The sequence below is a fragment of the Chiloscyllium plagiosum genome, chromosome 10, assembly GCF_004010195.1.
Source record: "Chiloscyllium plagiosum isolate BGI_BamShark_2017 chromosome 10, ASM401019v2, whole genome shotgun sequence".
NCBI lineage: Eukaryota > Metazoa > Chordata > Chondrichthyes > Orectolobiformes > Hemiscylliidae > Chiloscyllium > Chiloscyllium plagiosum.
In genome coordinates this window covers 62,532,132-62,549,496 of record NC_057719.1, presented here as the reverse complement: position 1 = coordinate 62,549,496, position 17,365 = coordinate 62,532,132, and the positions used below count along the sequence as shown (strand labels likewise).

Here is a 17,365-nt window from a genome sequence, read left to right as displayed (position 1 = left end):
GGTTCACCTGCCTCTCCTCCGAACTAGCCTACAGCATTCAGTGCTCCCAATGTGTCTTCTCTACATTGGTGAGACCAAAGGAAAACTTAGGGAATGGTTCACCAAGCATTTCAGCCAGGTCCACAAGGGCAAGCTTGACCTCCCGGTCACCGCCCATTTCAATTCCCCTTCTCACTTTGGCATGTCCATCCTTGGTCTCCTCCACTGCCACAGTGAATCAGACCCTTCCATCCGGCTACCAACCGGATTCATCCCTCCCAACGACCAACCAGCTTGTACCCACTACCTGTATTCACCTATCATTATCTCACCATTCCGTCCCTTTTCCCATCCAAAACCCTCGCCCATCCCCTTTATCTATAACTCCCCGTACACCCACCTCAGAGTCCTGAAGAAGGGTTATACTCGAAACGTCGACTTCTCCACCTCCTGATGCTGCCTGGTTTGCTGTGTTCTTCCAGCCTCTTGCGGATCGATTTTGGATTCTGGCATCAGAAGGTTTTTTTTGTCTATATCTAATGCTGCATCTCTCAGTCAGTAAATCAGCCTTATCTTTAAGGGGTATGCTCATGATACCATCACTGTATCAAGGCATATGAGCAGTGTGCATAAAAGATTTCATATTCCATATTACCCCAGGATTACCTAAAGCATTACATTCTACTGGAAGCACAGTGCTTAACGTTAGCCCAGACACTGATGTGTCTGAGGAATGTGATGTCTGTATACAGTGATTACTTGCAACAGATGTCTGTCATATTCTTCAATACCATGATATTCACATTGAGCATCTTAAGTTATGGGAAGGATGTGAATATTGCCTCAGGCAAAATATCCTGCTGGTGGCAAACCATGAGCATTTATTATTAGGCCATTTGAGAGAGGTACTGAGAAGCTGCAATAAATGATGAAAATCTCAGAACAAAACTGTTCCTGAAAAAAATATATACTGCACTGAGGCAAGACATGGGACAGGATCCAGTGTGAGAATGTTGGTGAGAGGAAACTTGCTATTTCCTGTAGGACTCTAAATCAGAACATCTGTTCTTTCTGATGTCAATAGAATATTTTGAAAGTGTGCCATAATTAATTTTAACTTTAATTCAGATAAATCATTACTGCACACTGTGAAACCCATGAGTTAATAAACATTAATCCAGGGTGGTCTAACAGTCCCTGGAAACTTCTGATGTTATTTTCAGTCTGCCCATATTTTACTGAAGAAATGTACTGTGGAGCCTCAAATTATCCACTATATTGAATGTCAAACTTTACACGAAAAATTATCTAAAAGCATTGCTAACCGGTAAGCAGCAGAAAGTTTTAACACATTTCAATGTATTGGCAGATTCTGCGACTCGTACGAAAGGTACATGTTAATGTGTAACACTTTTGAAAACCATGTTATACTGTTACTTCGTTCGTACTTGGTTATGGGTATGTAACAAAACAAAAGCATTTAATTAATTTTGATAGCTGGATGGCAATTTATTGCCACGTGATATAGGAGCTGCTTAGTTCAACTGTAAGGTGACAGAAACTAGACTTAAATAAACATATGAACCCAGCGAGGTGAACTGCACTTGCGAAACTAACACCAAGATCGTTTTAGTCCCGTAACACAATACACCTCCCCCCCACATTCACCTTTGACTTGCAAAAAAACAGCTGCATATGCTGTGCTCAAATGTTGGTGAGCACACTTCACAGGATTTTCTTGCGACAGTTTGAGATTCATACTGTAGGTAAAAGTGAAGTCTCGATGAGTATTTTCACTGTCAATTTTATAGGAAGGCCTCTTTTGTTACATTATCTAGACCAAACGAATTTGTCCTTGGGCTTTGTCATACCTCACAGGATACATATAACCACTCCACAGAAGCGTGTAAGAACATCAAAGGAACACTCTCAGTTTCCTCTTCAACATTCATCTCTTAAACAGTGACAAAATGAATAAGTCATTATGTAACTGGTGTAACAAAACAAAGAACTGCAGATGCTGGAAATCTGAATAAGAAATAAAAATTGCTGGAGAAACTCTACAGGTCTGGCAGCATCTGTGGAGAGAAAGCAGAGTTAATAGTTTAGGTCCAGCGACCCGACTGCAGAACTAGCAGAACCGAGAGTTTCTGCAGAAATTCTTGCTTTTGATTGTGTAACTTGCTTATGTGGGATCTTACTACACTTATTTGACTGCAATATTTGCATATAACTTTAAAAAGATACTTAACGAGCTGCAAACTGCTTTGGAAAGTCTTGAAGGAGAAAACTGCTAGAGAAACACAAATCTTTCTTTCTGGACAGAAATATTATAATTTTTGAGATATGATGAAAACCTATTCTGCACAGTCATGAAAAATCAAAGGCATTGAGAAATATTCTTATTCTTGACATAGATTGACAAATTAACATTCATGACTGCCTCCATGATAATATTTTAGATACGTGCATACATTTGAATGTTTTCAACTAATTATTTTCATCAAAAATCTGGAGTGTCAAAGTATTTCAAAGTTAAATGTGTGACTAATAACATTAGAACTCCCATATTTCTTTCTGAAAAACACATGCAAACCAATGGGTAATTCTATTCTGAAGTTTCATCATACACTCATCCTTAATTTTAGTTAGGTCTAATGCCAGTGTTTGGTATATGTCCAACTTGAAAATGAAAACACACAAGAAACCGAAAATGCTGGAGAAACTCAACAGGTCTGGCAGCACCTCTCAAAACAGAATCGGACTTAATGATTCTAGCCTGATATGACTTTCCCTCAAAGTTAAAAGGGGCTGGAAAATGGTGATTTTTTTTTGCTGTTGAGAGCGCAGGAGGAACAAGTGGAACCAATAGTGACAGTTCCCAGAGTGAAGAATAAAGAATACATTAATGGAGGTAAAAGAGTGAGAATGTGAAATAGGTGTACATGGTACACGTGAAAGGGAGAAGCACTCCGCTAAGATTTAAGTCAAAACAAACCCAAACAAGACACCGTCATGTGAGTGGCCATGTGGCGTAATCAAAATGGAGGGCAGAGGTCATGCTCTGAGCTGTTACAACTTAATGTCGAGTCCTAGAGGCTCTGAAGTGCCCGAGTGGAAATATAGTGCTCTTCCTCCAGCTTGTGGGGAACTTGGCTGAAACATTAGCAAGCCAAAGATGGAAATGTTAGCATGGGAGCAAGATGGTTTGTTAAAATGACAAGCAACTTGGAAGGCTGGGGTCATTCTTATGCAAAATAATGGAGGTTCTTTTTCTTACCCGAGTGTTTATATCGCTTCAAAATATCATGGATCCAAAGCCACTACAATGGCATCAGCACTTCACCCAGGTTGACAAGTTCTGAGTTTGTGCTGTACTGTTAATGAATTTTATCCTTTAACCATTTGTTTTTTGTTTTTGCGCTAATTGCGTGAGCTTGCTGTGCACTACAATAGTCAGCATGCTTCAAAAAGTAGAAAACAATTCTAAAGTAACATGTGATGTCCTGAGGTTGGAAAAGGAGCGATATAAATGCAAGTTCTTTTTTCTCTGGTCAACGAGTGCTTTAAATTATTAAGTAGAAAGTGACAGTGATAAATGAGAATAAGAATATTTCTCAATGCCTTTGTTATAGCTAAGATGGATTTGCAACATTCACCAGAACTACCAGATAGGAACTTGGCTTACTGCCTCATCTCAAAATCACAACACTGTATGAGGTCATGTGTGATCTCAAAACAATCAAAGTGCTGTGGGTAAATAAATAAAGTACTGGATAATTATTTGGCAGTAAATGTAACTAAAAGAGTAAATTGGGTCCGTTACTTTAACAGACACCATGTTCAGGCAGACGACTATAATGATTTCTCCCAATCCTCGATGTTGCTTTGCTGCTGCAATATTTTGGGTGACAATAACTGTACAGCAGCCACTTGAGCTGAATAAATATCATAGTATTTGAAGAGCAGGTTAATTCTTTACAGCCTCCATCTGAAACACCTTCTTTTCTCTTCAGGAACCCAAGTTCAGATCCATAGAACATTACAGCGCAGTACAGGCCCTTCGGCCCTCGATGTTGCACCGACCTGTGAAACCAATCTGAAGCCCATCTAATCTACACAAGTCCATTTTCATCCATATGCCTATTCAATAACCATATCCGGAATGATGGGATCACTGTTTCCTGCTCTTGCAGTCTCAAAAGGGGCAAAGTTTAATGGGTTGTTTCTGACCTATTGGCACAGAAGAGCTCACGGCACAAATTTTGTCAAACACGAAAGGACTGAACTACAATTTTCATTCATTACTTCAGGGTAAAGAATAGACAAAAGACTTGTGATTCAGGCACATTTTATACCGAATCTTTACAGTGAAGAAAAGCTGCTCAGCTCATTATGACCATGCGAACTCTCCAAAACAGTAATATGCATCGTGTCATTTCCTCACCTTCTCGCCATAACCCTACACACTGCTGCTGCTTAGAGGGCAAGCCAGTCATGAGAATTTTGATATCATTGCACTGACACATGAGGCTAGGGGCAGGATCTTCAATCCAGGAGGTGGTGAGGTTGGCGGAGGGAAGACAACTTAATTGAGTGGGATGTTAGTGTATCAGAACATCACTCCTTCCCCATTTCTGCCGAAATTAAGATTGGACAGGAAGACCGAAGCTCAACCTCCCCATCCCGATGCCCATTAAAGCCATTAAGTGGTTAATGAATTAACACTTTACGGCCCTTTCACAACGAATATGCAAACGTCTCTGTTCCAGAGGGACAAAATAAAAGACGGTTTTACTTTGTAGTAACCCAGGGTGAGCTCCCACTCTCATGCATGTTCCCCCTCGGCTGCACAATTCAGGGACTCGACACTGGGTGACAGCGTGACAGACCAGAGCCGTGCCTTGGCCTCGTTTCCAAAAAGCTTCCCTTTTCCAGTGACCCTCAAGTTCAGAGACCTCCTTCATGCCAACAGAGCGCTCACCTGTCAGACTGATCCTCTCAATCTCAGCTTCTAGCAGTGGCCACAGCCTCTTCTGGGGTGCTGCTGAGTGAAGGGCCCACTGGCTTCTCATTAACTTGCAGGTCTCCTGGGACTTGACTTCCAATATTGCCTCTGAACTGCCTGACTGAAGGATAATAAGGTGGATCGCCCTCTTACAAGTGGATGTGCGCGTTTCGAGCAACTGAACAAGACACTCCAGCAATGTACAAGACACTGCATTGTTAGAGTGAGATGAGGGTGAGGTGTTAGCATACAGATAGTTTGGGCTTCTATAGTTATTCTTAGCGCAAACCAACTGAGCCAGCAAGAAAGCCTAAATCAAAGAAACAGTAAATATTATGTTAGACCTGTGCTTAGAACATGTCCATTAGCTTAATCAAATCCATCAGGAACTAAGTTGATATAACACCAGTGGAATAGTCACCCATATAGCTGGAGAAAGTGTTTCATGTCTTTGATTAAAGTCACTGTCTAAACCTTTCCCTGCATCCAATCCAGTTTATCTCTGAACTTGGAATACCTGACAGCAAAGTATTTGCTCGAAATAGAAAAATTCTCTCAGGCTGCTACTGACACTCCAGATATCGTTTGGCTTGAAACAGTGTGAAAGCAAAATCTCATCCAAACAACTATTTTACACATTTTCAGTGTTACAAATCACACAGAGTTGTGCTTTGTCACATGACTGTGCCAAACGATGAAGCGGTCAAATGTGTTGTCAAGAATGTGATTCTCTATGGCTAGTATGTCTTCCGAAGGTGACAAGGTTGCCCAAGGCAGCTCTCTTGAGCTTGCCAGCATCACTGATGAATAGCTTCATGAGCATGGGCCTGTAGACATAGGCCTCAGCATGGTCCAAGAATGGGAAAGGTGAAGAAAATGCTCAACAAAGAGGACATATTATTACAGAAGGAAAAGAGAAACTGGTGCCATAACTCCATTTCTTACCTTTAACACATACTCTGGATCAAACTGGAAACTATATTTTATGAAACTGCAGTGTTGCGATAAGGGTGACAATGAGGGGATTACCCAATGCTAATACTCATCCTGCAACTTAGTCAGAATAGGTTAGTTCCAAGATTGCTCAAGTTCTGCAAAAAGTAACCACAATAGTAAAAGGCAGATTTGAAGAGACCACAAGAAACCATCTCTGCAGCCACCAACCAACCCTGCCAGTAAGTATTATGATGCACTGAGGTAGGATTGGTTTCTTCGAAACCTAGAAGATAGAAAAATGAACAGGGATCATCATGACTAATCCTCTATCTTAACAGCACACTCCTGCATTCTCTCCTCCATAGCTTCTTGAAATCTATTTCTTAAATACATTCAGTGACTTCACAGCCACAGCCTTCTGGGATAGACAATTTCACAGCTTCACTAACCTCTGCGTGAAAACATTTCTCCTCATCTCAGTCTAAATAGCCTACCACACATCAGAAATCAAGACCCTTTGCTCCGGATCGGGCCTGAATCCAGGGCAACATCATCCCTGAACCCGGTCTGTCTAGCCCTGTCACAACTTTATGTGTTGCAGTGAGATCACCACTCATTCTTCTGTAGTCCAGTAAATACAGGTCCAGGTGACCGCAATATGATAAACCTGCCACCTCAGGAATTCACTAGGTGAAAGTTACTGTTCGCCCATGATGATAAGTATATCAGTAGTCAGGTAAGGAGACCAAACTTGCACACAATACTTCAGATAGGATCTCATCAAGGCCCTCTACAACAGCAGTAAGACTTTGTTGCTTCTGTACCAAACTCTCTTGCAATGTAGGCCAACATGCCATCAGTCTTCCTAAATATCTGTTGCTTTCAAACACCAGCATACTCAGGCACCCAGGTCCCTTTGTCCAGCAACACTTTCCAATCTATCACCATTTAAATAATACACTGCTATCCTATCAAAGTGGACAACATTACATTTATCCACATTATACTTCATTCAGTTTGTACTTGCCCACTCACTCAACTTGTTTAAGTCATCTTGAAGTCTCATCCACACCACTCATGCCCCCACCTAGTTTTCTTTTGTCACAAAACTTGCTAAGATTACACTATACTTACTTACCTAAGCCATTGACATACACTGTGAATAGATGGAACTCAAAAACTGGTTATTGCAGTATCCCACTTGTCACTACTTTCTCCCCTGAAAATGACATATTTATTCCTACTGTGTCATTTTATATGCTTTGACTTTGCTCAATAACCTCTTAAGTATGACTTCAGCAAAAACTTTCTGAAAATCCAAATCCTGCACATCCACTGGTTCTCCCCCACCTTTTTTATTATTTATGCCCTCAAAAAAAAATTCCAGTACCTTTGTCAAAGGTAGTTTCTCTTTGATAAATCCACACTGACTTTGTGTAATACCTCCAGCATTTTCCCTATTCCTGGTTTTGTCCTTCTCTCGTTTTTTTAAACATTTGTCACCCAGCAGTCTGCCAGGATTATTCCAGAATCTACACAGCTTTGGAACTTGATAAACCAACACATCAATTATTCTCATAGCAAACACTTTGAGTATCCTGGCACATAGATTAGCAGGCCCTGAAAATTTATCAGCTTTCAGTCCGATTAATTTCTCCAGTACTTTTTTGTAAATTGTAATGAATATTAATTTCCTTCAATCCCTCCTTTCCAAAAGACCCTTGCTTTGCTGCTACTTCTGAGATGTTTTCGGTGAAGACAGAACAAAAGCAGTTTTGTTTAAGTGCTCTGCCATTTCCTTGTTCTCAATCATCAATTCATCAATTTCAACTGTAAGGGGTTCTCATTTGTCTTTGCTAATGTTTTATTTTAAGAAAGGTAGCATGGTGGCTCAGTGGTTAGTACTGCTGCCTCACAGTGCCAGGGACCTGGGTTCAATTCCAGCTTTGAGCAACTGTCTGTGTGGAGTTTGCACATTGTCCCTGTATAGGTTAGGTGAATTGGCCATGCTAAATTGCCCATTGTATAGTTTAGGTGCATGAGTGAGGGGTAAATGTAGAGGGGTAGGGGAATGGGTCTAGGAGGGTTACTCTTCAGAGGGTCAGTTTGGAATTATTGGGCCAAATGTCCTGTTTCCACACTGTAGGGTTTCTATAATCAAAGCACATCAAAAAGCTTCCAGAAGCCTATTTTTCCTATCTTAGTCAGTCTCTTGGCTCTCACATGCCAAATTATGAACTTGTTACTTTTTGTTACTTTTTCTAGCAACTTCATTTTTGCTCATTTTTCGATCTACTACTATCCTAATTTCTGATAAACATAATAGACCATTTTTTCCTGTTGTGCTCTTTACATCTAAAGGGAATGTGTAACTGCTGCTAATGCAAACAACTGCTCCTCAAATGTTAACCGTTACCTAGCCACAGGTGTACCTTTTAATGAAGTTCCTCAGTTAGTGGAGCCAACTCACCTCACATTCCTTTGTACAATTGACTTTGCTTAGATTTAGGAATGATTTCAGATGGACTTCACTTTCTATCCCAATGAAGACATTTATCATGTTATGGCTATGATTTCCTGCAAGTTTATCAATTTATAACAAGGTTATTAAATCAACTGCTTCTCATTTCACAAAATCAAACGTAGGATACCCTGTCCTTGAACTGACCCCTCAATGTGCTGGTCTGACACTCCATCTCATACAAACACCAGGAATTAATCTGCCACAGTATTATTGCTCATCTGATTTGCCCAGTGTGTGTAGGTTAATATCATCTACAATTACTATCGCGCCTTTGTTTCATGCATTCCATATTTCCTATTTAATGTCATCTCCTCCCTCACCCCCACTACTGTCTTGAGGTTCATAGGCAACAACTACTGATGTTTGTTGCTCCTCAATCTTCTTCACAGTAAGAGAATTTCAAAACATGTCTCTGGCAGCAAGATCTCCCACACAAGTGCCCGATTTTTGAAAACTTAATCCCCAGCAGGCAGACATCTTTTCTTGGATGTCAGCATCTGAAAAACTTGCTGTGTGCCGCACATTACTGGAGACTCCAATGCTTCAAGAAACTTATTTTTCTGGCAGCTTGCTTGGACGTGATGTTCTAAACATTTCCAAACTCTGCAAGGCATCCAATTTAACAATCAAAACATGAGAACGTGGGGACAGTGAGGTGGGATTATGTGCGGATATTTCTAAGACGCTAAGTAATCCCCAACTCAAAATGTGCACTGCTTCCTGTGTCACAATCTCATAAAGCATCAAGGCAACATCGTTTTGCAGGCACTCTGTCCAAATTTAAAAGTGTTAACACAAACAAATCATTCACGGTATCAAGAAGTGAATTTTATTAAAATAGATATTGTGCCCAATGCAAGTAAGAGTTATATAAAACAGTAACGCTATTTCTCTCTCTCTCTCTACAGACACTGCCAGACCTGCTGAATTTTCTTGTCCACTATTTTTATTTGCGTCAAATCACTACCAACTACATTTAAAATCACCGGAATCCAGTGACGATCACTGTAACAGATAGGATACTGACCTCAGCAGATTCCCCAGTCTGTTGTCAGAACAAGATTCTGACCTGGCTCCATTCTGCTCAATGCACTCTGATAGCTGCAGCTAAAAGGAAGCTGATTCCCTTACAATGTGCTGGGGGCCTTTCAGTTTTCAGCTTAGTGCTGAGCTGCTGCATGCACTAACATTACACACCATCAATGACTCTTCTGTGCCACTGCATTGGAATTCAAGCTGCCCCACTTCTCAACTCGGTACCAGTTACGGGTTCACACTTTGAATCTTTGTTGCACCAAGTGTGATGTCAGTACGCAGACATTTTCCTTCTGAGAGTAGAAACTTGGCAGAATGCAGTCGACCTCTGGCATCTCTCTGTAGCTACAATTCTCCAACAGCCATTCAACCACCTTTATGCTAACCAGCCCTTCTCCTTACTTGATCATAAAACACTCATACTTTCCAACAGCATTGTGGACCAGGGGACCAAACACTGAGGAATTACTGGAGTTTCTCTCCTTCTCAATATCTGGAGATTGAAGCTATTTATTGCTCCCTCATTTGAGAATATCCAACCCAGAAAATTACAAGTTCAGGGCTCACCGAGCCAATTAGCCTCAGCTCTGATTTGCTCAACCTTCAACTCCTCAGTGTACGAATACAGTTGAGGTACCAAATAGGTTGACAAAGTAAGTTCAATCTTTGGCATTTATCCAGATTACCATTTCTAGTACTTTGTGTTATTTGTCCCCTTTACCAGTAAGTGGTATTTGCTAAAGTTTGTTTTGAGGTAGTATGCCGAGACTAATCCTCCTTTTGCCTTGGCTTTATCTTTGACCTACCTAGTGAATAATGGTAGACGATACACCAAAACAAGGAGAAATGAGGACTGCAGATGCTGGAGATCAGAGTCGAGAGTGTGCTGCTGGAAAAGTCAGAGAGCATCAGAGGAGCAGGAGCCTGATGACAGGCCTATGCTCAAAACGTTGATTCTCTTGCTCCTCGGATGCGGCCTAACCAGCTGTGCTTTTCCAGCACCACACTCTGGATGCACAACATAGATAAGCACCGTTCTTATTAACCAAGGAGATCGAAGTGCATGACAGCAACAAATACAGGAAGCAGTCAGAGATGCTGAAGTGTCATTTAGGCTCGAGATGTTAGCTTGCTCTCTCTCCTTGGATGCTGCCTGACCCACTGGGATTTCCAATAATGTTTTGTTTCCAAAGCAGGTAGAGATACTGTGCTCCCTTCAAAAGCTAGAATACAATTGCTCTCCGGGCACAACCTATGTGACATGGGTAGAACGGGCAGAACCAATGTAGTTTGAACATTAACCCTTTCAGAAGCATTGCTGTCTACAGCACAATCAATATTCAGCATGCAATACAAGCTTCCAAGGAACAGTGGGAGCAGGGAGAGTAAGAGGAGGAAAAGTATTAATAAGACCTAGAAGTTGTGATACTGCAGGAACGCAATTTGAAAATCAAATCCAATGCTGTTTGAATGAATTGCACTTACCTCTTAATACATCTCAAAAAGGCTTTGCTGCACTTCACGCCACAGCAGCAAACAGCTTGGTTTGAAATACCGGCTGCTCCCGTCGCCTGGGGATGTCAGCTGCTGCTCCACTTGTCCCTCCTGTGTTTGGATCTTTGGGAGCATTGACACAGCCGGCATTTGGCAGCAGCAGCAATCCCTGCTGCACTCAGAATTACAATGCAATCCTTTATCTGAGCAGTTCCCCTATAGAAGCAGCACTGTCTGACTGAAACACTGCTGTCATTCAGCAGTAACTAAATAAAAATCACCTTTGTTTCCCTCAAAGATCGGACGCATACCAGAAGGAAGCATTTGACAAGCACAATAAACCTCTCTTTCTTTGGCTGGTTCCATTGATTTAACATGTATATTGAGCACATATATATATAGTACTCTAAACTGACCTGCCCACTTGCTTCTCAATTATAAGCATAAAATCAGAGGTGTGAACTATTATCAAAAAAATGTAAAACTACGGACTGCCTGCAAATGGAAATTAAATCCCAAGGCTGCATGCAGTAAATAACAAAAGCAAGTTTCTTTCTTCACAACATGCGGAAGAAAGTCAGACTCCCAAGAATCATTACCAACACTTCCCAAAGCTGTCTTGGGCTTTGGAAAGGTGTTCCCTCCCGATTGCGTGGTCCCTCATTGATGAGTGCAATCTTCCCAACTTTCAATTGGCAAGTTCTTCAGAGAAATTTCCAGGCTCGTTTCCAAATTCTCTAGATGCACGCAGTTATTTTCAATGGAAAATATTGGTTTGACACAGCTCAGAAATGACACATGTAATTTTCAAAGCAGAATCCACCAAACCACCATAACTGAGAGCCAGGAAGCTGGGAAGCCAAATAGCTTTGTAACCATCACAGCGAGAATTGTGATTTGCAAGCAAGCGTAATCTCTGAAATTATCAGGAACTTTTGTGAAGTGAAGTGAAAGTCGCCATAGTCCCAAAGGACCGCAGGCGTACCGAGAGAGAGAGAGAGAGAAACTAAAAAACCACAAATGTTGGAAAACTGAAACACACAAAGTATTGGGAAAACTCAGCAAGTCTGCCAGCATCTGTGGAGAGAAATCAGAGTTAACATTTCCAGTTGAGTGACCCTTCTTCAAAACGCTTGAAGGAGGGTCAATGGACCCAAAGCGTTAACACTGCTTTCTCTCTGCAGGTGCTGCCAGACCTGCTGAGTGTTCTCAGCAATTTCTGTCTTTGTTTGAGAGAGACACTGAAAGAGATGACTGGTGGTTGAGTTCATCCTGAGAGATTAGGGCTTTCATGATGACATCAGCCATTGTAGGAATTGAACCATATAGTAGGAGCCTTGCAAATACAATTGCAATGCAGAAAATTGAGGGAAGAGCAGGGCTTCAAACCAACTGAAGTGCAATGTTCTGAAACAGCCCCACGTGCAACTGAGCTCAGGATCTGTGGCATCCTGCTAAAGCAAACCAACATGGATGCAGGAGGCAGAATTGCACTGATAAAAAAAAACACACGTTTTCTGACTTGCCTTCCAGATCTCCCTGCAAGGTACAGTTGAAACATAGCAAACAGGAACAGGAAAATTCAGCCCCTCAAGCCTGTTCCACCATTCAATATGATCATGGCTTACCATCCAACTCCTGCTTCCTCTCCATACCATTTGATCTCTTTAGCTCTAAGTAGGATATCTAACTCCTTCTTGAAATGGTTAAATGTTTCGGCTTCAACCACTTTCTTTCACAGGCTCTCGTCTCTCTGGGTGAAGAAATTTCTCATCTCCATCTGAAATGGCCTCCCCTGTCTCCTTCGACTGTGACCCCTGGTTATGGACTCCTTGGTCATTGGGACCATCCTTCCTGCAGTTACCTCGTCTAGTCCTGTTAGAGTTTTGTAGGTTTCTGGGAGATCCGCTTCATCCATCAAAACTCCAGACAATGCAATCCTAACCGATCCAATCTCTCTTCATACATCAATCCTGCCATCCCAGCAATCAGCCTGGTAAACATTTACTGCACTCACTCCGTAGCCAGAATACCCTTCCTCAGATAAGGAGGCCAAAGCTGCATACAATGCACCAGGCCAGGTGCGATCTCACCGATGTCACAACTGCAGCAAGACATCTCTGCTCCTGTACTCAAATCCTCTTCCTATTTACCATTTGCCTTCTTCACTGCATGCTGCACTTTCTTGCTTGCTTTCAGCAACTGGTGCACAAGGACACAGCTGTCATTGCATCCAGCTCCACTTTCCCAGACTATCACCATTCAGATAAGAATCCGCCTTCCCATTTTGGCTATCAGAGTGCTTAACCTCACATTTAAATATACTGTAGTTTGTCTGCCATGCATTTGGGCACTCATTCAACTTGCCCAAATCAACTCTGCATCTTCCTCAAAACTCACCCTCCAACCCAGCTTTGTGTTAACTTGGGGTATACCTCGATCCTAGAGAAAAGTGTCCACAAATTTCCTGCAACAATTTGCACAGTGAGCTTAAAATGGATATCAAGAAGTGGAGTCAGCAGCACAACATCAGAAAGACCTAGCTGCCAGCAGGAAGACCTTGACAGCTATGGGAGTTTCAGCATGAATGCCCATCTCCTAAAGCACACCCCCAATCCCCCTCACTCTCCTCTGCTTGGGCACCATTAGGCTGAAGGTGAAAGCAAAGTGGGAGCCCTGTAAAAATAAATCACTCTGCTTTATTCGAACAACAACTCTGGGCAACCCCATCCTCGCTTCTGTATAGCATTCATTGTATCTTGCCAATGTTACCTAATCGCACTTAGCTATCACTACTTCAAAGATACAAAGACAAAAGTGCTGTTGCCAAGGTTTCGGAGACAGTTTCGAGCAAACATAATCTTTTCATGTTTAACTCAAATAGAACGGTTAGCACTGTGAAACTATTGGTCACACAAAAACATAGAATAAGCTCTGAGAAATTTACAGTTTTCACTCTACAATTTAAAGGCCCTGAAAATCAATATGGCAAACGATCCCTGAGTGACTTTCCAACCTTGGCTACCTTGGCAGGGGAATCTACATTTCAGGCATAAGCCCTTCGTCAGGAAGATTCTCGATGAAGGGCTTATGCCTAAAACATCGAGTCTCCCGCTCCTCGGATGCTGCCTGACCGGCTGTGCATTTCCAGCACCACACTCTCGACTCTGATCTCCAGCATCTGCAGTCCTCATTTTCTCATAATGAGGATACAACCTGGTTTCCACTGATTTGGTTGGCCACTGATCAAGGGGATCACACAGTCTCAGTTCCTGAAAATGCCACGCTATATCATTAAACTTTGGTCACATCAGAAAAGAAATTCAAGTGCAAGAAATTGAAGTTGGAGTGAGGGAAGAATGGGAGGCCTAAAACGATGAGAAAGAGAGAGTGAAAGATGACTCTCAAACACTAGAATTCTGCTCATGAACATCAGTTGCGTGGTCCCACAGTTGGCTATATACTTTCAAAAAGAAATTACACGAACGAAGTAACATAACATGATGTAGATGGGACTCCTGCAATGTCATAAAATAATGAAGAACCAATGTGGAAGCACAAATGAAAAGTCTCATTCCTTCAGGTTTTAGTTGTTTAAGCTTTTAAAAAAAAAGTATAACATTAGCGAGTTTTGAGAAGATTTGTAGCTCGAATTGAGGACCTGTCTGTACAAAATACCGTAACAAACACTACATTGGACAAACAGGCAGAAAACCAGCCACCAGGATACATGAACACCAACTAGCCACAAGACGACATGACCCATTCTCACTAGTCTCCTTACATACAGATAAGGAAGGACACCACTTCAACTGGGACAACACATCCATCTTAGGGCAAGTCAAACAGAGACATGCACGAAAACTCCTAGAAGCATGGCATTCCAACCTGAACTCGAACAACAAACACATCAAGTTCGACTCCATTTACCACTCCCTGAGAAAAAGAACAGGAAATGACATCACCACAGGAAATGACATCACCAACCTAAACAAACCCAAACATACAAATAGAAAGCAGGGATCATGTGCACTGCTTTGCCTGAGGCCCACTGAAGATGTTATCTCGTAGGTTGACGAAATGTCTGGAAATGAACCTCCCAGCTCAGCGAGCAAACCTACATCCAGAAAGTTATAATATTTAAATATTTGCCTTGTTTTTGTCTCTTTCTCAATGAGTTTAATCTTTTCTATAACCATAGAGGATCTGATGTCAAATTCACCCACTCTAATTTGCACCAACTTCTCAGTCCCTGCACTGAAAAATAAACAATGCTTCAATCTGATTATGGATATACATAATTGCTCTTTTTCACTCAAGTTACAGAATGTGATAATTTTTTGCAGCATGTTGTACAAAATGCTGAAAACTTGAAGATGAAAGAATAAATATACTTAATAACAAATGCCATTAGATTCACAGTTACAGCAAATTATACCCCTTATTTCAATTATCAAGACATATAAATGAGGTATTTGCTTTATCAAAACTATGAACACCTGACATAGATTTACTTAAGATAATTTATTGGTTCAATGAACATCTTCTCATTTGCTACCCTTATCAAGTAGAAAATTCGACTGTCACACTAACTGCTCTATCATTATGATAATGATCATCTAATTATTAAACATCAAAAAGTTTTATCAGAGCAATATTTACATTCAGCTAAATCCCACACAGGGATAAAGTGAGGAGATGGAAGTTAAGACACTATCTGCTAAATTAAGAGATTCTAAAATCACATGGCATCTCCTTACTTTCAACAGACTTGGCACTTATATTCATAAGTATACAATAAATGCATGCAATGGCCAAGAAAAATCATCAGGTTAATCCATCAACTAAGGTGTTAAATTTCAAGCAAAGCCAATTACGATGAGCGAGAGAGAGAGAGAGAGAGAATCTGAAATTTTGCCAAAAGCGAGCTTTTAGGTCGCACTGCCAAGAGTTCAGGAGGTCAAATGGCCTTACGTCTGTTGTTGTTTTACTCCAAACGAAACTTGTTAAAAATAGATTTTTATGATCTGGCAACAATTCTGCAGTTACATGTTTTCACAATAATTAATAGCAAATCTTCCCACTGACAACAGTAAAAAGTGTGCTTAAAGCTTTGCCGTCAAAGGTCAGAAGAGACAGATTAGGGCAGCCATATTCTGTGACAGTACATAGGGTTGAAGACTGCAACGAATTCCTCTATCTTAATAAAAATGGTTGAGGCAAAAACATTTCTTCTCATTAAGGGCTTATACGCCCCTGAGTATAATCTTCTTGAAATACTCGATTTGACATCCTACTTTCCTTTAGGTTGAAGCGAAGACCATGTTTAAAATTTAAGTAGAATTTCATTTTATATCTACCTTTAACCAAACATGTGGGAAACAATGTTTATGTGGATAGAATATTAAATACTTACTTTTATTAGAGGAGTCAGCACACATATGTGAACTGACTATCTTTAATTAAGATATAAACTCCATGACATAATATTGCTTACTACAATACAATTCAAGTGATTTCAATAAAAAAAGTCTTAAGTATCTACTGAAAGCTTATAACCTAATTTTTAATTCCTCAAGAACTCACAAACTGAGAACAATATCCGAGGATTCTTAAGTTAGGATTCCAAATACTGAAACAAAATCAGAAATTGCTGGAGAAAATCAGCAGATCTGCCAGCATCTGATCTTCAGAACAGTTCTGAAGGAGGATCACTGGATCAGAAACATGAACTCCGCTTTCTCTCCAGAGAATGCTGCCAGACCTGCTAAGTTCTTCCAGCAATTTCTGTTTGTGTTTCAGATTTTCAGCAATGGCAGTTGTTTTAATTGCACTGATATTGATTAACGTTAACTAATTTTTGCTTCTACTGTGGTCGAGCAGTAGATACATTCTATCCCGAGATAAATTTGTTCATTTGGAAACTCCTAAGAGTGAAGACATTTCATGGTGAGATCCTGTCTATACCTAATAATAATGACTGGGGGCTGAATTTGTTTATTTTTTTGTACAAGGTGGGCATTTTTCGGGTGAGTCACGGCAGTTGTCACAGCCCAGGTCAACTTTTGTCCTTGCCTCTGTTATTATACAATGCTCTTCCCCAGTTCCCATGCCATGGAACTGTGTGGCAGAAAGGTAGAAGCGTTTGTTGCTTCTAGAACTTTGTAACATTCAGACCACTGGCACCACATTTAAAACCTAGTTTCATGGTACCTTGGGTACTGCAAGTCAGGAACTGACTTTCACACTGTCCTCCTACAGTGTTCTCTGAAAGGAAATGGGGTAAAAAGGCAAGTTAGCTCCTCAGTTCACAGACCGGGACTTGGGAGGTACTAGTAAATAGGGTGGCAGAAAGGATGGCTGTGCTTTTTCCACTGACTGGAAAAAGA

The 17,365-nt window shown here is 41.0% G+C and overlaps 1 protein-coding gene across 13 annotated transcripts in view; it reads right to left on the bottom strand.

Annotated features, from left to right (window-relative positions):
* Nucleotides 1–17,365, bottom strand: part of LOC122553704 (alpha-(1,6)-fucosyltransferase) — a 747,121-nt gene that overhangs the window by 327,268 nt on the left and 402,488 nt on the right. The window contains exon 1 of one of the 13 annotated variants that reach the window (XM_043697913.1): nucleotides 10,968–10,986. The exons of 11 other annotated variants lie outside the window; for them this stretch is intronic. The gene's annotated coding sequence lies outside the window, so the exon portion shown is untranslated. Of the gene's footprint in view, nucleotides 1–9,474; nucleotides 9,497–10,967; nucleotides 10,987–17,365 lie in introns of those variants that run through there. One more of the 13 variants, XM_043697912.1, reaches the window with a different exon arrangement.